Here is a 23020-nt window from a genome sequence, read left to right as displayed (position 1 = left end):
CCTTGATTTTCTGCATGACTTCGTAGTTTCAAGCTGCACAACAGCAAATCTCAATCAGCTGACTATGCCTCCAGTAATATGATACAGAAATAAAATCCATTTCCTGCCGAGTAGACAGAAAAATAACATAACTGATGTCAACACCTCAGAATTATGAAAAACATTCAGACATCATGGTTTCAAGAACTGAGATATCTCTCTATAATATATACATGTGCACATATATTCATACATAAAAAGCAGAAAACTTTACGATTTTTATAGCTAAAACCACACTTCTTAAACTGTAAATGTAACCAAAGGGTTATATCTTAGAACATCCCATACTGATTTAATAGACAATTGAGAAGATTTTTAATATTTTGCTTTATTGTGAATCACAGAGAATCTTACATTATTACTTTAAAAAAATACATTAATAGAAGTTCCATTAGAAATAATTCAGTAAGATTTTAGAAGAATTAACTAAAAAGAAATAAATGTATAAGAAAATAATACAAATTTTATTTCTATATTGAGGCTTTTTTGTTTAGTAGATCTAGTAATTCAGAAGAGAAATAGAAAAGAAACTGAACTGTAAGATTTATGGATTGCAATTTCGGTTTGGTATGTCTAGTTGCTTCCTTGCACTACTTTTATTAACTTGAAGTTCTTAATTTGTATTTCCTAGTCTTATCTGTGACCAATGCTTTCCAGTTCACATCTGTATTGAAAACTATATCACAAACTATTTCACAAACTGCAATGAAGAAAGTAATAGGGCTACATTGTCTCAAATTTGCATTTTTTCTATGTTTTTTAGTAATTGCATTAAAAAGTAATTGTGAGCAGAAGAATAACAAAGTCAACTGGTCTGGAACTCAGAAACTGAATTCACACAACTCAGCACAGTGCACGAATACTTTTTCTGTACTGATAAATCAAAACTCCCTATTTGAACAAAACAAATCAGCTGGCTTTCTGCCAAGAATTTTTTGAAGTGATTTGAAGGGGAAAGAATCTGCTCTCCACCCTAAATCATTCTGTGCCAGGGAAGATATGCAGCTGCTATTGCTAGTCTGTGGATACTGTTGGCTCAGAAAGAAATGAGCAGGAACTGCAGCTTACATGATTGTGTTGTCAGCAGAAATGGTCTTTTGACTATGAAACGGACAGCATCAGTGTTGATTGATGCTTTTTTCAAAACAACTTTCTAGATATTTGCTAAGTAAGGACATGATGTACTAGATGTTGATTATATTCAATTTAAGAATAAGCAAGAGAAGCAACAGACTAAGAAAGGAATCAGGACTTTAAAATTATAAGTCGTCAGACACGTAGCTTTTTCTATAAATAGTATAATTTATGTTACTCTTTCATTAGTAAATCAGGCTTCATGCTGGTGTGTGTATATATATACACACACACACACACAAATATATAAATAAATAAAAATAAAAATGGTCACATATTATCTCTAGTAAGATTTTATAGTGGAATTCTCAGCCACAGAATCCCTACTATAAGCACCATTAACTTCTTAATGATAATGTCAACATGTAGAAAAGGGGAACATGAGGCAATGAGCCTTTCTTGTTCTTATACCTTTCAAAAAAGAGGAACTTGTGTTCACACTTTTTAATGGCTAAGCCTATCCAGACAGATTTGTTTAGAATGATTATGCTGACTATGCCCCTTGGCCTGTGTCTTCAATAAGAGATGAAGAGCAGGACCAGGAATGAGCTTCTGGTGAGCTCTGAGAGCTGTCAATCTTTCTTTCCCATCATTTGCTATAACACAGGCTTGACATGCTTGCCATCTGCTCACAAACAGCTGAGCAGCACTGAACTGTGGATAGACCATGCTGCAGTGCTTGAAGCACTTCCTAGGCCCAGTCCCTTCTTCCTGCACAAATGACAATTTATGTCAGTTAGGAATTGAAGATTTATAGGATGAATCATATCAGAGTGTGGTTCTAAGACTAGCTCTGGACTCATAGTCAGTTGACAATAGCAGAATCTTATTCTGGTTCTATCAATTCCAGCATGACTTTCAGGTAACATGGAAAATAATCCAATACAATACTTGTTCTATTCTGCACCTTTATGGATATTAAAGCTAATATTATGTAACAGCTTTCTTTCATACATGACAATATGATGCTTTCTGTTTTCAGGAAGTATGCCTAAGTTGCAGAGCATATTTAACTCTTTAGCAACTCTACTTCAGACCAAAACAGCAGGTTCAAAGTATGTGAATAGGGTGATAGCTGGCCATAATTCGGATTTGCATGAGAATGATAAAGCTGTTAGCATGAAGACTATTATAATGGTTTAAACAAGAGGTAAGACAAAGTCCAATGATGAGCTGAACAACTGGATTGCTTTACCAAAGTGTGGAGAAACGGTGTAATATAAATCACAGAAAAAAGAAGTGATAAATGGCAATAATATCTACCAGGCAGTTAAAACAATTTACATGACACAAAAACTCATCTCAAATGACTCAATATATTGGGATATCTCCCAAATGACAGAGAAAATAAGAAATGGGATTCAAAAAATAGCAAGACAAACCTGTCAAAGAACCTAGGTAAAAATTTTCATATTGATGACACACAGTGAGAAACATTTGACTATTTGGAATCCATATTTACTGAGACTTTCAATTTTTTAAAAAATCCAACCCACATAACTCAGCTGGCAGTGTTAGTGCAAACATTCCAGATGTGGAACACAGTCACTGACAATCCTATTTTAATGTGCAAGCCAGAAAAATGAACACTGTATTTTGTATTAGGTTTGAGCTTCTCCAGGAGTAAAAAGAAGAAACACTAATTGCTTTGAAAGCATGCAACAGTTAACAACAATAAATATAAATCACAAGCCTACTAACTGGTGGAATCTGTTGTCACCAGCATTTTAAAAAGCTTGCTAGATTCTTTTCCTATCTTAATACCAACATGTAGCAGTGAAATTTAAGAAGAAAATACCATACAAAACAGTATAGGTTATTTATTATAAAAAAAAAATACAATTTGAAACTAATTGTTACATTGTTGAAATAGAAGAAAATGGTCATTCTGCACAAAGAACCTTACAGCTTTGTGATGCATGCCCCTTTTCACCCTCAGCCCAAGTTGCTACATGTCTTAAAAGCTCTGTCAGCTTCAGGACAGTTGGTGAAACACTGAGTTCTGTTGTGCAGGCACAGGGTTACAGGGAATACGGCAATGCTTTTAAGCATTACAGCAAAAATACTCTCTGTGGAAGCGCATTACGAGTCCTAACTTGTTACTTGTAACATGTAACAGCAACTCAGAGGGAGTTTGAATAGGAGCAGGTACAAGTTGCAAGGTCCTTGATAAGATAATGGCCATATTGTCTTGTTTTCCAACCTACAAAAACTAAAATTTGTTATCTTGTTAGTATTATATTGAAAATAAAGTAATTGTTTTTCTTTTTGTTCTGTATTGTTCTCTTAAACTTCTGTCTTGTTTTATGCATGTGCATACACACATGCACATGATTTTCCCCCTGTATTCTGCTCCTGTGAGACCCCACCTGGAGTACTGTGTTCAGCTCTGAAGCCCCCAACATAAGAAGGACATGGACCTGTTGGAACAAGTCCAGAGAAGGGTCACAAAGATGATCAGAGGGCTAGAGCCCCTCTCCTATAAAGCCAGGCTGAGAGGGTTGGGGTTGTTCGGCCTGGAGAAGAGAAGGTTCCAGGGAGACCTTACAGTGGCCTCCCAGTAGCTAAAGGGGGCCTACAAGATGGAGAGGGACTCTTTACAAGGGTGTGTAGGGATAGGAGAAGGGGGAATGGCTTTAAACTGAAAGGGGGTAGATTTAGATTAGGTATTAGGAAGGAATTCTTCACTATGAGGGTGGTGAGCCCCTGGAATAGGTTTCCCAGAGAAGCTGTGGGTGCCCCATCCCTGGAAGTGCTCAAGGCCAGGCTGGATGGGGCTTTGAGCAACCTGGTCTAGTAGAAGGTGTCCCTGCCCATGGCAGGGGGTTGGAACTAGATGATCTTTAAGGTCCCTTCCAACCCAAACCAATCTATGATTCTATGATCAACTACAATATTTTCTACTGAGTCAAACACCGGCTAGAAATTGAGAAAGCCAACACTAGGTAAATCAATTTAGAACAAATGAAAAAATGTTGCTTCACAACATTTTAGGAAAAGAACAATTAAAACATTTGAAAGATTTGTAATAAAATCCATTAAAGTCAAATAAAGCAAAGGAAACTTTTTTTCCATTTTCAACTAAATTAATTTAGATCATTTTATTCATACCATACAGCACAAGAGGCAAATGAGAGCCCTCAAATAATTACCAGCCCAATTTAAGCTCATAAAAATTCTTTATACCTATGACAATACTTAAGCCAAGTTCAGCCTAGCCCTGTACTAGTGTTGTTTACAACCTCTGTTAACCTAAAAACTGAAACATGCTTGAGTGTGGCAGAGTCTGGGGACAAAAGCTGCCCCTTATCTGGAGAAACCAAGAATCAAAGACAAGGAGGCCGCATATTCTCTGCCTTTAGTGAGGAAATTTTAAAAATTCAAAAAGCTGAAATTATTCTTTAGAGAAGTCTCCTCACTCAACCAGAGCCTTGACAGAAATGGCTTAATGAAATTTAAATATATTAGCAAAAGATAGAATTGAACCATCATAACTGTTACAAAACCCAAGTGTTTTATCTATCATCTGTTACATGAAGAGGGAGTACTAACACTGTTACAAATGTGCAGAAGCCAAAAGAGCCAAAATAAAACAGATGAAGTTTATTTATAGCAAATATTATGACTTTCATAGATGTATGAAAACCACAAACAAATTCCAAATTACTCTAAACAATATGTTATAAAAACGGTTTACGGCACAAAAAATTAACAAATGGTTTAGCAAACACATATAAATGCATATAGTAAAAGCTACTGCAGGTAATAGCCCACTCATCTAGTGTTATGGAAAGAAAATACAGTGCTTCTACTGAATTCAGTGGGAGCAGGGTTAAAACCTCCAGGGTGACTGTGTTGCTGTGTTTGTCAGCTGTATACACAAGGTTTATGAGGAAACCCTAAAGCTGTCCCTGGAGCTGCCCAGTGGGGCAGACTGCTGTACAGTGTCCTGCAGCAGCCAGGCTGAGAACTATTGTGTTAGGTAGTTGCACAGCATGGTCACTGTGCCCAGCACAGGTCACAGAGCACTGAGCAGCTGACTGGAAAAGATAACATTTTTTTAGAACCCTTAGCGCATTAGTGTTGATGGCTGATTCTATCAATTTCTTTGAGCACATTTCTTTACCACTCATCGTTGGCAGGAGACAATAACTGAGAAATTCTGCCAACACTGTTATCACTACTTCCCTCTGTGGTCTTCATGATCTACAATTAGACCACTTCTGAGTAGGTGGATTTCAGTTTGGGTTCAGAGGTTTGACCATCTGACTAATTAAACAGACCTATTCAATTCAGTATATTGGGAGCCAGCCACAGGAATCCCTCTTATTTTGCTTAATATAAGAATGCAGAAACCAGTGAAAGCCACTAAAACCAGTGAAAGCCGCTGCTATTAAAGCATGCTAGTAAAAGTGACTGTATAAAATCATGCCATGACTTACATATCAAAGCCTTTTTGCTACCATTCCAATGCAGAGCCTGTCATTTAAAGGTGTGAGCTTTAATGTTTTTCCCTTAAAATAGCAGTAACACTTCACAACCTCCACTGTGAAACAATTGCTGTCAGTCTAATGCAATCATATCAGTGTAGCTTTTTCCTCCTATGGTTTTACATCAGCCCTTACTATTGAATCATGGTTTGTAGTTTATCTTAATCTCTCAGGACTTTATCCTTACCAAAGCACAAGCCAAGTTTTGCATTAAAACAAACCCTTGCCAAAAGTATTAACTCACTGATCAAAATGCCGCTGTTTCAAATCAGACCTACTCATTCTAATCACATGTGCACTAAATGCTATTTTGTCTAAGTGTCTCTCAGCAAATCAAATGTTTCATTGCACAAGTCTTCAAGAGGTGTGGGCTGGACCTTGAATAAACATTCCATCTAACTGTCCAGTCTTATCCTTGAAGTGGGCAGCTCCACATTTCTTGGAACTAAATAAAAATAAATAAATAATAATTTAAAAAAAAAAGTTACTAAACCAGATTGCCAACATTCACTCAAGAACTCAGAGTACTGTGAACACTACAACCCTGAACTGGATTTCAGCAGGAAAACAGGATAGAAAACAGGAGATCAAGAAACCAGAAAGTTCTTTCTTATAATTATTACCTAGGATGCAAGCTGCTGTTATCTATATCCACTGGAACAACTTCATGGATGACATATGCATGCTTATGAGTGCGATATTTAAACTCCAGGGTTATGAAACCAGTGCAAATTCAAACACAAAGCCAACTGAAGGTGGGAAGGGTGGTTCACCAATGGCCATTATTGACAGGAATTATACTAAGTAGTCCTTATGCTGCTCTAATGATCTCAAGAATGAAAAAAGAAGTTTGCTGTCTTCTTAAGGAACTGCATATAAGATTAATCTCAGAAGCCCCTTTACTGACAGCCAGGACTTGCAACTCCGAAAGAAAATCAATGCTATGGGAAGTGCCATGTTGTTCTTAAATATCACACAGTGAATGGTATCGGACAGGATTTGCCCCTACAGGAGAGTTAAACGGTACAGATCACTGGGCAAACTATGTTTCTATCGTGTCTCGGCAGCAGGACAGGCAGTGAATTGCCATTTCGTAAAACCTAACACAATTAAATTTTGTAAATGGCAGCTCAGAACAATACAGAGACCCTTATTTTTGGGTGTGAAATACACACATATGGTTTCGTATCCCAGAGTATTTTTAAGCAAAACCCCTAACGCTGCAGTTAGTCATAACTATGGCTACACACACTGGGAAGGGTGGGAACTGGAGTTTAAAGTAGCGACAACAACCAAGGAGGTACAGTATCCATGTGTGTACAACCATAATCATCATCACATTAATCATGGTTAGGTACAGTTTTAGCCAGCTGCTGCTTTTGTTTAAATGTTGAGATTGATTAATATGGGGAATGTACCATCTGAAGGCAATGATAGAGGACAACGTTGACCCAGGTCTCTGCCTAACAGGTTTAAACTACTGCAACATTTTTTCCTCTAGTTAGGCATGCTCTTAGGGAATAAAAGTGATAATATAGGTACATATGAGTAACGAGCCTCTGAAATGCTGCAGACAAAACATATTTACCAAACAATACTCACTTGTATTCTAATGAAGTAATAGCAATTAAAATGTAGAAGCTTTCAAATATGTTCTACTCTTTGATTTTACTTACAAAATAGGTGAGATGGGTAGGTATGTAGGTATGTTTTAATTCATATTACAATGCCTATAGGTCTTAATCAAGATAATGAGTCCCTTCACCCACGTCAGGGTACACAATCTAAGAACTAAAAACTGGAAGACTGCCAGGTACATGGCCACTTCACAGGGTGCCCTGATGTTAACATGCACTGTCTGGACAGCTTAAGCAACTCAAAATGGATCCTGCACACTGAGCAGAGACAAAATACTGCTGATCAACACTGAATGCTAAGCACAGAGCACAACTATACTTCTCAGGAGCATAACTGGGCTATCCAATGCAGGAACAGGAGGCTGCTCCAAGGTATAGATGCCAAAAACTACATTAACTTATCAATTAAATCCCTCAGCAGGGAGATCTTGGGGTTGGTCTCGTGCTTCCAGAACCACTTCTTTATCTACAGCCAACAGTGAAAGAGCCAAAATAGTTTAGGCTACCTGCTGAACAGCCCAGGTCAACAAAATGTCCTAACCAGGATAATTTTAAAGTATGAACTTGCAAGTCTGACACGCTGGAAACCAGATGAAAGTAGGCCCTGAAACCAATGGATTTTAGGTCTCTAGACTTCTTGCAGATGTACAGAGTGACTCTGCATGACAGGAAATAACTTGGAGTTGCACCAGTTCCTGCTCCTAAGTGAGTTTAAGCAAGACTTAGTCACAACTTGTTTAGTCTGGGACAAAGCTGGGCAAACGACAGACAGAAATCCAGCAAACTGACTGAAAAATTTTGAACTCAAATGACAGGTGAATTTAGACATTTTGAAGAGTCAGAGGCTGAACGAGGCTTGCTTGGAGCAGTTTTAGAATCAAAAGCTCCAAGCACGCCAGAGTTCTGTTTTCAGTGCCAAAGTCCTAATTGGTTTAAGCCCTATAAACAACACAGAGTGGAAAAATATTAACATGTTAGTGCTGGTGGATCAAAGAACAGAGTGATTTCCCAAGGCCACTTTGGCAAAAGAGACAAGAACTGAACACACAGTTCTCAAGTCCTAACCCAGCATTTCCACTAGAAAATTCTTTTAAAAAGATTTATTTCCCAAATAATCTTATCAATAACGCATAGTTCACCCCCCTAAGAGTAGGTTAAATTATCATCAAAGAATAACTACCCTGAAAAGACTCTCTGTTTTCTCTTTTGTTGTGCTAAACAACCTAAACAAACTCAGTCTTTCTTGTAGATCACATTTTCTAGATGTCTGATAAAATCTGTTGGTTTGCTCTGGACTCTTTCCAATTAGTACACATCTTCTGAAGTGCACCAATTAAGATTAGTTTTGGGCACAGCACCAGGCACATTAATGAGAATGATGATTATTAAAAACCCTCTCAAAACATTTCAGATTGTGCACTTATGAAGTACACAATATAAGCAGAAAGAAAAATAAATAAAACCTTCTGGAAATTTAAGTGTCTCCAAAGAGTTCTATCACCTATTCAAGGATTCTGGGAAACAAAGTCAGATTATTACTCAGACAGTATTTGAAGTCAAAGAAAGAGCAAATAACTGACTTATTCTGGCAAAGTCACACAGCATCCAGAATGGGGACAGTGATCTAATTCCGCTGAAAGAAAAACAGACAGTCTGTCTCCGTGAAATCACAAATTCAGAAATATACAGACCAATAGCAAAACCTGTCATTAACCTGAAAAAGTAAAGTGACATAATCTAATGGTACTCTGATATCAGTTCCGAACTGTCCAACTTCATAGAAATTTTGCTTGAAGATAGTATTGTATTTATCTCAAGTAATGTGTCTGAAACTGAGGAGAAAAACCCAAACCTGTTTTTCAGGAGGTATCTGCTAACATATACAAATTTAATACTAGCTGCAATAGGATGATTTTTACAAGATAAGCAGCAGTGCAGACCAAGTCACATTTTGTCCAAATGTGTTTGGGTGCAGTTTCTTCTTGGCTAAGAAAAATGATGCTTACACTCGGCTCAAAAGCTTCTCTATCTCTAACACAGAAATTTATGAATCCTAACATAAGTAATACCAAAATTTCAGAAAATAATCTATCAGTTCCCTGTTACAAATGGGACCCATCAACTTAATGGGAATTTTGACAGTTTGAAATGGCCGTGTATATGTGTATAAATTCATGGTGCACGCTATTGCTGCACTCCTGCCCTCCAAAATCAGGCATGGTTTTATATTCTTAATATAAGAAAATACTCAACAGTGAAGGGATCCTATCTCAGAAAGAAGACCAGACAATGGTAAAGTTACTGCTAAGCTAAAAAAATCTTGTTCTATGTCAAAAAAACTTTCATCAAGATGAACTTTAAGTTGTGAAGCAAAAACCGAAACTTTTTTGTCTTCTTAAAACCATAGCAAAGAATTTTTACCTCCTTTCTATATAAGATATTCAAATATTTACAGCGTATACGAAGACATGAGTTATCATTATCAATAATAACAAGTACAATTGGAGTTGCTTTTTGCCACATTAATACAGTATCTTGTTCCCACTTTCTTCCAGGCTGCAAGCCACATGAAATTAATTAATGAACTGCTTCCAAGCTGTAAGTGTCTTACTCCCATCCAAAAGCAATGAAAAATTAAATTTATCATATTCCATGCCCTTACTCTGTCAAAGACAGCACTGGGTAAAAGTGAACTTAGAAATGTATGCAAAACAATGAAGGTATAAAACTTGATGGATTTAAACTAAACTAACCTCTCTGGCTTTTGAGAGCCTTGCAGGCTTTTGAAAGCATCACTGGCTTTTGAAAGCTAGGTGCTCAGGAATTACACTATCTACTACTACACAAGTAGTATAACAGAACGACATTTGGTTAGAAAATTAATCCTCTGGCAAAAACACAGAAGAAAAAAAATCAGAATGAACTAATTTTCTATTAAAAGCAAAATAAACAAAACCCCAATATTGCTGGGCATCTTGATAAGACCTTATAGAAATCTTCAAAAAATTGTTAACATTTCATGCCATCAAGTGGATTACATACATAAGAGGAATTACAACCAGTCAGTTTAATGGCAAGGTCTAAGTCAGTTCTTTCCCTCGGTATGTGTATGACTGACTCAATGGAAAAACTCACCATACAGTGACTTTTCCTGGTCCACTTTACACTTGCTCTACAGTCTCCTAACAGTGATTTTCAAACAATTTTTTTTTTAATTATAAGAGAAAAAGAGAAAAAAAAATTGGAATTTTAGATGGCAGATTTTGCACTAAACCATGTGGAAAAGTAATGTATTAAACTCACACAGACCTTCCAGGCCAGCAGTACAAGAAAACAGCCCTTTTATAACTGAAATACTAACAGTGCTAAAGACCAGAAGAGATTTTAATAAGTGATCATCATGGGACAAAGATGTAACGCTACTAACTAATGATATACAAAATCGAACTCCTTCACAAAGATCATTTGATTGAGTCTTCCAACTGGAGTCTATCCAGCTTTGTCAGTTATGTTGGTTTCAATAAAAAAAACCACCATTGCTTGCAGATCAGTCTTGTTAACAATTATTTATTTACAGCTATTTCAGTATATTAAAAATGACAGTGAAACTTTAGAACCCTTTAAAATAAAGAAAATTAGTAATTCTTACATTAAACCTTTGCTTTGCTTTGCTTTGCTTTTTAAAAGAAATTGCCTTCTCATCTCCATTACAATGTAATCCAGATTGACTGAAAATGCAATTACAACATCTTAGCTGTTGTCCAAGTCTTGTGTTTGCTGTTTGGCCACTGGTAGTACAGCAGGCACAGCTGCTGAAAAAGTAAAAGTAATACCTTGGGAACAGCAAAGGCTAAGTATGTGGATCACTCTTATGCATAACGTTTTAGGAAAAAAGTCTGATTCAATTGCTACCAAGAGGCTAATGTAACTGAACAGGAACAGATTGCCACAGCTTTGCAGAAAGCCCAAACAGTTGTTTGCTGTGAGTGCACTATTGCAGAACAACTCTGGATTGTGGCTGCCTTATTACTTAAGCAGAAATATCTACACTTCCTTCTGCTTTTTTTACCATTTCCCTTTCAAATAGTGACTGACCTTGAACCTTCAGGAGTGTATAAAATCACCCAGATGCAATGCAAGTTACCATTAAAAAAAAAAAGCATGTACCTAACATTATATGAATTGTCACTTTGTCGCTGTATGAATCTTTTAACCTTCTTGTTTCACCGAGTTCCACTTTTGTTAACTTCTCTCTAATTTTCTTTGCATTTCATAAAATAAATGTAAAAATTAACTTGCAACCCAAGACAAATCAAGAAAATTGGTCTGTGACTTCCTGGAATATGGTAAGACTAGCATGCTCCTTAACAAAGTTAATGTGAAACATGTTGGGAAAGAGGAGAGAAAATAAAAGACATATTTGAGAAATGAAATTTAACTCTCTCCTCCTAAATATAGTTTTTCTTTTAATTCATAATAAAGCCTATATCATTAGGAAACTTGGTCTTGCTAACTGATGTGTTATTATTATTATTATTATAGGTATTCAACATAAGTTAGAATATTACAGCATTTCCAAATAAACTGTTATTTTACCAGAAGTAAGTACCAAGAAACATCACTGGCTATTACTGGAAAACCATTTTTGAACATTGTAAAGACTTATATACAGTAATCAACTGTCTGACAAGAACCACATCAGTTAATACACCTTTTTTCCTAGTAATTTTTGGAAAAGGGCTGAAAATGAGGCATGTTTTCAGTGTTACAAAATTGTTATTTTTTGTAGGTAACGCTATTGTTAAATTTAACAAATTCTATGTAAATACTACTCTCTAGTTAATCTTTGCTTCATGAATACCACAGCAGTATTTGTCTTTTAATTCTGGAGAGGAAAAATAACACACCTTAAAAAGAACTATGTTGGTGCATGTTTCATTGCCATCTGTTATATATTGTTTCTCCCTCAGAAAGAGTTAGAATTGTTAGCAGGGGTAATACTACTAGTAGTAGTAATAGTATAGTAATAGTAATGATGTATATGGACATTATTCTTGCTGATTTCTCTAATTCCAAACAATCCATCTTCCATCACTCTTCTCCTTTCAACCCTCCTTTCATTTTTCTCCTACCTACCACCCAGTGAATGTAAGAAAGCCGATGTGTAGTACTACCTTCTGAAAATAGGAACCATCCCTGAGGCCGTATTCATAGAGCAGACTTTTTGTGCACAGTATCTCACGTCATTTCTGTAATTCACTTAGTGCTTGGTAGAGAGCCAAAGGAGACGCCTACGGTTCATACACAGAGATGTGCAAGATAGGACTCACCCTTTAAAAACACAACAAAACAAATCTATTTGAGATTATCTCCCCCATATATCTTCCACATACCTTTGCATACAGGAATCTATGCACTTGAAAATTCTGAACTAAGCCTCTTCTTCAAAGTCTTACATCAGACAGAGAAAGAGCTATGGAAAAAACTGTTTTCTGAACTAAAAGTCATGGGCTTTCACTCAGGGCAGAAGTTCTCTTCCCTCCACTATACCACAAACAGCTCAGACTACAGCAGGAAACACTGACTTAGACTTCACTGAATTACTCGTGACATTGCCAGTACTAGTGACCATGACACAAACTGGCCCACCAAAGCACCATATGTCATCTAGGTGAAGGCAGGAGACAAGAGAGCAGAAAAGCAGCTCTGTTTCAAACATGCCCTTTGTCACTCCATCAAATTAATGCTAAAATTTTTATATGTTAAACTGAATGTGCAGAATGTGGAAGAAAAACTGCAATGCATTTTTAAATGCTTTTAAAGAGCAAAGTACACTGATTTCTACAGTGAACATGCAAATATTGTTCTGTATTAATATTTAATTGGTTAAAATACTCCTGTCTAAATAATAAGAAAAAAGAAGTTTTAAAAATAACGATTTAAAAATATTATTAGTCCCTTTTGTGTCTAAAAGATTTTAAAGAGCAAATTAAGTATACATGAGTATAAATTTTATATCTCATTTTAAAATACACAACATGCACAAATGCCTAGCAAAACTTCAATAACAGTCAGGGGACAATGTATCATAGCTGCATTAAAACAGAGAATAATAAGAAAGTCAAAAGTGGCGAAGCTAAACATTCTCTGGTCTATTGCTACTAACAGTTTAAATAGTCATGGAAGGAACTGTTCACCGAGATTACTATGTTCAACCAAGGAAGTGTATTACCTTAAAATTGAAATTAATTTAACTTGTACTACACATTGGAATTATACATAAAGAAACGAAACAAAACAGTGCTATACTGTAAGTACTTGACAAAAAAAGACTTTCCCAAGTTGCTAAAACACATGCATGGATTTGTAAGTCTATTTTATTTACTGATATGCATACAGTACCACGGTCTAATTCTTATCTCCCGTTCAGGAAAAGATGAGAGGATTTTCAGAGACAAAAGTACTAGGGCTTGAGAAAAAATGGCCTGCAGGTAAGAATGCAAGAAAGATCAGAGAGGCAGGTCAGAAGAAATCTGAGGTTCAAGATCTTTGTTTTTCCTTGCAATAAAAGTCATGGCAAGAGTTATGAACACAAATGCAATAGGCACATGTTCTCTATTAAAGGAAGAGAGAGCTCTCAGCTCTTAAATAATCATGAGCATTCTAACAACCACTGTAATGTTAAGAGAAAAAAAAATAGATGGTTAATTCTCAGTAAATGCCGTGTTGAATATTCAGATTTCTTTGATTTTTTTCTAATTAATGCTCAGAGAATGATCAAGAAAAGGCAAAAGTAAGCTGCAGCTCGAACTGATGGCTGACTCTGCTTCATTTTCGGCCATGCTATCACAAAGGATGAACACAAATGACATCCACTTGAGCATTTTTACTTCTACTACCTAAATAGGGCAATAAAGGAAAAAGGACATATAGTCTCTTAGAACAACCAGAACCTTGATTCTCTGATTGTGGTCTCCAGACCGCTATGTTTCTCAACCTTTTTAACTGAAGGTTCAATTCACCTCTGGAAGAAAAACAATCTTAGAGACCATCTTGTGCAGAAATAGTTACAATAACCTTCTTTTGCAGACAAATAAAAATAAAGATTAAAAATCTATCCTAATTTTTATTCTCCTCTTCAACTTGCTTGTATGTACGGGAGAATATGGCTGTGCAGGAATTTCTGGTTTTGACTTGCTTTTTGAGCTCCATTTTATTGACCATCTATTATCTGCAGACTATGGGCTGCATAGCATTGCTTTAGGTTGTGCTGCAATTAAATCACATCACTCAGTGAGTACTGGAACTAATGAAGCTTGGTCTCTTAAAGATTTGTTTTTCATGGTTGATTGGCTCTGGTGCCTAAGAATGCAAACTTCAGCTGAAGCCTTCTCTTATGGCAGGCACTTATACGGGCTCGCTGGCTTATTGTTTACTCTTTCTCTCCCTGCTCCCCATTCTCCAGTGGTTAATAGTGTACAATTTAACGATGTAGCTTTTTCTTTGTCTGTAGCACTTCCAGAAGGCTTTCTACTATACCCAGTCATCTATATTTCTCAAAGTTTGTAAGAATTTATCAGTCTTTGTAAGACATGTTTGAAGTTGGCTACTCAACTCAAAAAACTTATTAGGGAAATGTAGGGGTAATTGGTCACCAAACACATACTCAGTAAACATGTATCTTGCTTCAACAGGAAGTGAGGCTAAAATAAGTTGCCATAGTCTTGATTTTTATTTCCAAGAGTCATTGTCCATTTGTTGGAGAGAAAAAAATACAAAATCTTGCTACTGATATACAAACAGAACAAAACAAACCATTCCCCTCCCCTTACTGAAATGCCCTCCCCATACTTCATGCCTTTTAGTCTCTTCCTTCCTCCAGCACCAAACTGAGGTGCTATGCTCCCACACTCTTCTGTTGCATACCACTTACTCTCAAATGCTAGGACAAGGGTCCCTCATCCTTCATGACCTGCCTCTATACTCTGTCTCCTCAGACATCTAAGTCACGACCAGCCTACTCATTATCTGCTCCCGACTTTACCCTATCTTAGATCCGCTTCCAAGACAGAAGGGCAGGCGTGCTTCAAAACAGTAACCCTGTATGAAGCAAGGGACTTCAAACAGTGGCTCAACATTTATTTCCTACAATTTCAAGAGAGAAGTGAATTTACAATAGTACATTTCACTCTATTGTTAGTGTGAAAATAGTACTTGATAAAAAGGTAACTGTATGCTTTGCCTGCTGTTCAAATACATTCTAATATGTTCACATAAAATCTGAGTTTTCTGAATTTACAGAAGACCTTGCAGTACCAGACTTAAAAGCAAATGTTTGTGTTCATTACAACATGAGATGAGATGTATTGGTTCGTAATTTTATTTATTTTTTTCCCCACAAAGTAAGTCTTACATACTGTGCTGCTAAGAGATAGCCCACCAGAAACAACACTTGCCAAGTTGTTTTCATAGATTTTTAGGATTTGGCACACAAACCTCTAGGCTTACATGAAAAAGCCATACATTCATTGCTGATTCACCATTGCCTCAGTGGTGAATAACAGATCTGAAAAGATGACAATGTCAAGGTATTGAAATAATTGTATTTTCCAAAACCAGAGCCATTTTGGAAGATGTTTGTACACAGGAAAGTAAATTTTATGGAACTGTAGATAAAATCAAAGGGGGTTTTATTTACTTTTTTACTCAATCATTCACTCATCCTTTAAATTTACAACTTTTGAATTAATACTTTTTGGTCTAGGAAAAGATTCCCCTTACAATTTCAAATTTATAGATAAAGAAACTAACATCTCAATTCAGAGGCAAGCAATTTTACTGATTTCTGCTAACTGGAGTAAAGTCTTTGCATTGTCATTTTTTAATTTTTCCACAATGCTGCTTAAAAAGCCTAATCATTTAAATGCAATCAAGCACCAAATTCTTGCTAGGCATCAAGTTAAATTAAGCATGACCAAGGTGATTACTGTTACATATTTACACTGCTACATATGCAAAAACCTCATTAAAGACTAGAACCTTGTTGTGCCAGATATTGCGTACACAATAGTAGAATCCATATCTCATACCTTAAATGAGAAACAACAAAGGCATACCTCTGAGAAATGGAAGGAAATATGAGAGAGTAAATAACTGGAAGGTGCAGTACCCAAGATGCATAACCATTGTACAAATAGAGAACTTTAAATTATATGCAGTAAAAAAATGACTACAGTAGGATTCTACTTTAAGTATAGCATCAAAAAAACCATATACCACCATAAAGACAACCCCCTGACCCTTACTTACCATATAAATAAGATATTTTGTAATGACAATATATATCTAAGGTATAGTTTTACAGACACAAACATATACATGTATATAAATAAAACAGTCTGCTTTCAGAACATAATAATCAGGGAATCAGAAATACAAGGAGACTGATGGAATCCCAACAGTGCAGACATTCAGTTGTTATAGGGAGTGTTTACTGTCCTGAAACAGGAGCCAATATTGTGCATTGAAAAGCCATTGGTTAAACTATCTGAACACTGTTGGGAAGAAGGACTAGAAACCAAAACTTTCCAGCTGTTCTAGCTATGTTCCCTAATTGCTGAGTAGTCCGGCAGTAGTCTCACTACTTCTGTGTGCCTTCGTAAAGCTGCGCAGAGTTGGAGCAGGAGAGATAATCTTGATCCCAAATCAGACAGTACTTATTCGTCATTGTCTGCCTTGAGAGGAGAGATTGGTTAGAGCTCAGGAGGGCACAGAATACAGGTCTTCTAGGTCCCAAGTTCTCTAATCATTATGATACTGTAGGCCTGGTGATAACTGCTACCATGTTTCCCTCTTCTGTCCTTACTGCAACTTTTATACTTTGTGTTGACTTCCGTGTACTGGATATACCCTTAACCATGCCCGTCTGATCCACCCCTCTGTGGATTTCAGATGATACACTACCCACCCTCTGGAACCCAAACAAAACGGGCATAGGTCAAGCAGCAAATCTTTTGCTGCAGTGAAAACATCAGTTGCCCACTGCACATGCTGACAAGACACTAAGTATATCCACTGGTGGACTTAGGTGATGACAACTACAGAGTTTGGTGGCTTGTGCTCTTGAACGTAGAATTTAAGTTCTACCTAAACCACATTTCAGGTGCCTAAATGTTTGGTTTTGTTTTTTTTTTAATACGGTCCAAATAAACTTATCCATGAGTTTTGTAATAATGGATCTCCATGTAAAAAATAACAATTACCAGAGAAAACCTCCCTCTGCTATCATTAGATACTGTTTTCTGGATTTTTCACAGTCGAATTAGGGCTGCATATGCAACCAACCCAACCACATGCATTTAGGACTTGTATTATAAAACTCTGCTCATTTCAAACAACAGAAACCACACGTATACACAGACTAGTTCTGCATGCCTTTGCTCAGGTGAAATCAGCTTGTATTTGGGTGTTTAAAGGCAGAAAGATGTGGTTTCAGCTTTGTCTTTTACCACTGTGTTACTGTTCAGTAAGTTGAATTATTAGACTCTCATTTTTCCATGGAATTTTTAAAACTACTCTGTAACATGAGTGTAACATAACATATAAGATGTTTGAGAAATTAAAAAAGAGCAGAAATTCAAACAGATGATATTGTATGGTAATTTTAAGTCCTACTAGAGACATTAATTTACAGTTTTACTCATTCACTTCCTATAAAGTTCTAGAAGAGTTCTCCAGAAGTATAGGTTGGGCAACTACAGATGTATAGATTGAGCCACTCACATAGACCTTCCAATTAAGAGCTAGCAGTACTCACTGCCGGTGCTCTGTGTGCAGTTACAACAGCAAAAACGTTCACTGAAAAGAAGGAAAGACACCACTCCAGCCAGTGGATACTCTAGTCTTCTATAACCTAGATTTTTCAAAAGCCTATCCTAAATTCCATGCTTATCAAATGTACATTGTTCAGCCATGCCAGAAAAGATCTATTAATATCTAAGGATAAAGTCAGTGTATTCTGCAGTCTATTTCATAAATATCTACTCTGAATCTCAGTTCTCCAAAAGTCTCTTCTCTTTGCAAGGAAAAAAATGTCAGAAATACACCCAAGGAGACACCGATAAAAACTTTCAATAGGGTTGTAAATTACTATCTCAGGAATATTGTGTACAGAAGCTACTCATATTTATTTCAAATAAAATCTTCATGCCGACTCTTTTGCAAAGTTCCAACTTTGGTTGATTTATGTTTTGATATGTTTGTGAACTATAAGACCTTACCTGAGGTTAACAGTGTATTTCAACCCTCTAAAGAGCAAAGGTCTGAAGCAGTGAGGCAACCAACCTGTATCAATTCCTCCTAGCCTTCAGCGCTGTATGACAGAATCTGCAATCTTTACTGGCTGCAGCACAGTAGAAAAAAATAAAGGTGGTTATCTGCAAAATGAAGAAAACTGTGTTTGTACTTTTTCAGATACTTAACAAGTATAACTTCAATGTTTTCAGCAAGTTTTCAATGTATGGCTTCTAACCATTACCTATGTATTTATTACCTACCACCCTACAAGTAGTTGGAAAAAAGCAAGAATCTTGAGGTTTTACAAGACATTTAAAACCAAACCTGTGACATTAATAAACTTGTGACATTTTGCATTCATAAGTGTATCAAATGTCTTTTAAGAGGGAAGAATACTTGGAATGTCACTGTTCCCCAGGGTAGACAAATGTATGACAAAGCTTGTTTTGAAACAGGGAGGAGGCAAGCCAGAGAAGCCCATAACTTGTGTATAGAGTATTGTTTCAAGTCACTGTACACTTTTCATACTTTGTAAGGCAAGAAAGAAGCACTTAGAAATTTTACAAATATAATCTGTTACAAAACAACATTCATACTTTTCATGAAGTTATCAGTATCAGATTACTGATAATAGTAAAAAGTAAAGCCTAGAAGCAGAGAAATTAATAGCTTATGCAAAGAGCAGAGATAGAAAATTTGCCATTTACATCTTTATCTGCCCTTTGCTGCTGGGAATATATAATGCTGCATCCAGTGGAAAGTTCCTGCGTTTTTTCCGCATTAAAATGTGTTCCTAGGTAAAGGTATTGGTATTTTTTTCTCTGTATTTCAATTAGATTGCTTTACACAAAAAAACCAAACAAGCAAGCAAGCAGGAAAGAGAGATGGAGTTTACTAGCAGACTCTGGAAACGCTACCAAAGGACTTACTTGGAGTAAGTACCTAATTTTGGACAATCTCAGAACAAAGGCAGGGCTTCAGTTTTCTTTTAAGTGTAAGCTTTAGTTGATGTACAGAAAACCGTTATTTCTTGAACTCTGCAAATCAGATGGATTAATTAGGTTGCTAACTGTAAACAGGTAGTCTTATGGCCCACGATGGATGTTGCCAGTGTGCAGTTCACATGTTCTGCCACGATCGCTGCATGTAAATACGCCAACTACAACAGTTTTCAGGCCCTTGTACCCAGTCAAGGGTAGACTGGTGGTGTTTTCTTGTAGAATAGCCAAAGATACTTCTTAAAGTTGAACTGTGTATGTTTCTTTCCCTTCCAAACTTTGTGGTTTCCTTATAGATTTTCTATGAAGAATGAACAGGTTGGAAAGCTGCACTTTTTAAGAGCTTCCCTGTTGTTTCCTGAAGGAATTTACATGCCCAAATCGGACCACTGACCCTCCTGCTGGTTTTTAAGAACCACAAAATACCAGACTTCGCTGGGAAGTTGCTCCAGGGTCATATACTGTAAGCTTTTGTTCTTTCAATTAAGTGGCGCTGGACTTTCTGAGACAACCACCGAAACGCCTTATTTACGCCCCAAAGCACAGGCTACCGCTGCCTCCGTGGCATTAGGTTGTACGGTACGAAGCTGAAAGCTTCATTAGCCTTCAACGTAGGACTCAACCCTCACACGGCTGTGCTAACAGCACCCCGAGGCCTGTGAAGCTGTGCCTTTCAGGGGAGGGCAGGGGCAGCCGGCCCCCGCCCCAAGGTGCTGCGGGGCCCGCGGCGAGGCGGCCGGGCCCGCCAGGCGCCCCTGTCAGCGGCACCACCGCCCTGCCGGGCTGCGGGGAGCTGCCTCTCCCCCGCCTCCGCCGTCCTCCTAGGTGCGGGGGAGCGTAAGTTACTCGGGGTGGGGGCCAGGCGGCAGAGGAAGGGGGCAGGCGGGCGGACACCGCCGGCCCCCGCTGTCACGGCCGCGGCGGAGCCTCCCTGCGGGGCCGCCCCGCCTGCGTAGCCCGGGAGGGAGGCGGGTGAGGTAGGCACCCCCCGCCTTTATCGCTCGCACACCACCGGGGCGTGCTGGCTCTCGGCACCGCCGCCGTGGAGGAGCTTTCTCGCGGGGGCAGTGACTCACAAAAGCCTTCCCTATCCTGCCCCAGCACGCTCTCCCCCGCGGACGGCGCCCCGGCGCGGCAGCCCGGCCCCTCCTCCCCCGCCTTCGCAGAGGTTGATTCAGTCCGCCCGGCCCTTCTCCCCGCCGCAGCGGCCGAGTTGGTTCAGCCCGGGGCAGGCGCTAGGAATAAGCCCTGTCCCCTTTGAAGAGCCTCGGTTCAGCCTCTCCTTTTCCCTCCCACGGCTGCTGCGCGCTACTCCGGTTCCGACTGGGCCCTCCCGCCCGGGCGGCGGCGGGTCCACGAGTTCCCGCTCCCCGTGCCCGGGGCGCGCGCACGAGGCTGGCTCGGCTGTCAGGGGCGCGCGGCGGCGGCGGGAGCGGCGGCAGCAGGGGCGGCCGCGGCGGGAGGGGGGTTGTTGTGCAGGAGCCGCCGATGCTGCTGTGAGATGGCATCATTCTGCGCGGCGGCGGCGGCGGCGGAGCGCGGCGCGGAGGGGTGAGGAGCCGCCGCGGCGGCGAGGAGGAGAAAAAGAAGAAGAAAAAGGTGGGAGGAAGGAGGAGGCGGCGGCGGCAGCTGTGAGGCTGCGAGCCACGGTAAGGAAACAAAACAGGCTGTGCCGCAGCCGTTTCGCTTTGCGGTCTGGCCCGGCGGAGCCCGACCGGCCCGAGGAGAAAACCGGCTGCCGCTTTTCTCGCTTTTCTTCGCCGCCGTTCGGAAGCGGCGGCAGCGAGGGCAGGGAGGTGGGCTCCGGCTCTGGCCGGCTGCGAGCTGCCCCTGTCACTGAGGGGCGGGGAGGAGGGGAATGGGCGTGGGGGTAAAATGGCGAAGGGAGCCGCCGTGAGGTCTTGGGCTCAGCTTTCCGGCACTTCAACTGGTCGCGCCCCGCGGGCCCGGCTGAGAGCGGGGTGGCGGCTGCTCCCTTTTCGCTGCCCCCGTTTGGTGACTGGAGGGCTGCTGTGTTTCCCTGCCGGCTCCCAGCCTGGCTCCAGTCTGGACAGGGCTGAGGGCCTCCTGGCCCGCACCTGGCGAGGGGAGGGAGGGTCGGCACTTCGGTGAGCTTGCCGAGGTGTGGGGCGGGGGGGAAGAAGAGGGCGAGTGTCGCCGGTGTCAGGCGAATAACCTTGTTTATTCCTGTCCACGGCCTTTCGTGTGAGGGTGACTGAGGGCTGAGTCCCGACCTGTGTCAACTGAGTGGATTGCGAGAGGCATTAGTGGCAGGGAGAGTCGGGGAGGCAGTTCCACGGCCGGCCCTTGCTCGCTCATCCGCGGGACGAAAGCAGAGAAGGATATTGTTGTGTTTCGGTTCACCTTCCCTTGATGAAATGTGGGGAGGGAGGAGGTGAAGAGCCGTTTCCCCTCTATAATGAATGAGCCGTTGTCACCCCTCACAGTATGTGTAGTGTCTTTTCTCAAGAGGAGGGGGTCACAGCAGGGTGGGAAGCCGTTACGGTTACTGCTCAAGTTATACGTGTCTGCGAAGTCCCTCTGGGTCTTCTTAATGTATGTTTTGCCGAGCAAACTCCGTGAATTCGAGACCTCAAAAGACCGATTTATGTCACTTATCTTTGTTTATGTTTTGGCAAAATGTTACAACTCAGTGTTAAGTGTTTATTTACTTGGTTTTATTTGTAGTTGTCTTATTTTTGGAACAATACCAATTCTCATCCCAGTTTAACTAGGATGATCTTGCTCTGCTTCCAGATCTATAAATGTTTAAACTGTACATCAAAAAGAGAAAAGAACTTAATACTATCTAATCATTTTAGTGGCAGCTCTTCAATGTTTGGGTGGAACTGTAAAAAGAGGTTTTCTTATCTCATTCGTGTTTTCACATGGCCCCTGTGTTTCCATAGAAAATTATCAGGATATTTTGCATTAAAAAAAACCCCAGGTCATCCACCTTTAATTAACACTGGCTTACTAGGTGATACTGTCACAGACTGCAGGTGGCTGGGTCACATATATGGTCACATACGTGAAAGACAATATGGCCTTCATAGTGATAAGAGTCTCCCCTTAAATTTCATATTCTGGTTTAGTCCCTTTGTGGTATAGAAACAGACTGCTTATTGGTGGGCTGTTATAATGCTTTGCTAACTTGGACTGGCTTTTTTTTTTTTTTTTTTGAAATTTTGTCTTCTATCTTATCTGAGTCAGTGTTGTGTCAAGGTATAAACTGATTTATTATTTCTCATTGACTTTAGCACTAACAAAGACTAAAGAAATTTTTCATAGGAAAAAATATGAAGGATTTTTCATCCTTTTGAGAAAAATTTCACAGTTGTAAAAAAAAGCGCAGTTTATCTGGACTCTTGACAAAGATGTTTTCAAATGGGGCAACTAGAAATACTTTCAACTGATGTTGCTTGTG

The 23020-nt window shown here is 39.3% G+C and overlaps 1 protein-coding gene and 1 long non-coding RNA gene across 4 annotated transcripts in view; one reads left to right on the top strand and one right to left on the bottom strand.

Annotated features, from left to right (window-relative positions):
* Positions 1-20533, bottom strand: part of LOC114013016 (uncharacterized) — a 94942-nt gene extending 74409 nt beyond the window's left edge. The window contains exons 1-3 of one of the 2 annotated variants that reach the window (XR_003555842.2): positions 19525-20533; positions 18580-18735; positions 2-103 (exon numbers count right to left, since the gene is read on the bottom strand). This is a non-coding gene — a long non-coding RNA (uncharacterized LOC114013016). The remainder of the gene's footprint in view (position 1; positions 104-18579; positions 18736-19524) is intronic. The other variant, XR_003555841.2, reaches the window with a different exon arrangement.
* A 353-nt stretch (positions 20534-20886) lies between these two features.
* WWP1 (WW domain containing E3 ubiquitin protein ligase 1) overlaps positions 20887-23020 on the top strand; it is a 62783-nt gene continuing 60649 nt past the window's right edge. Inside the window, exon 1 of one of the 2 annotated variants that reach the window (XM_055798420.1) lies at positions 20887-21242. The gene's annotated coding sequence lies outside the window, so the exon portion shown is untranslated. The remainder of the gene's footprint in view (positions 21243-23020) is intronic. The other variant, XM_055798422.1, reaches the window with a different exon arrangement.

The sequence above is a fragment of the Falco peregrinus genome, chromosome 3 (genome assembly GCF_023634155.1).
Source record: "Falco peregrinus isolate bFalPer1 chromosome 3, bFalPer1.pri, whole genome shotgun sequence".
Classification (NCBI taxonomy): Eukaryota; Metazoa; Chordata; class Aves; order Falconiformes; family Falconidae; genus Falco; species Falco peregrinus.
The sequence above is the reverse complement of the archived record's forward strand: the minus strand, read 5'-3'. Positions and strand labels throughout refer to the sequence as shown.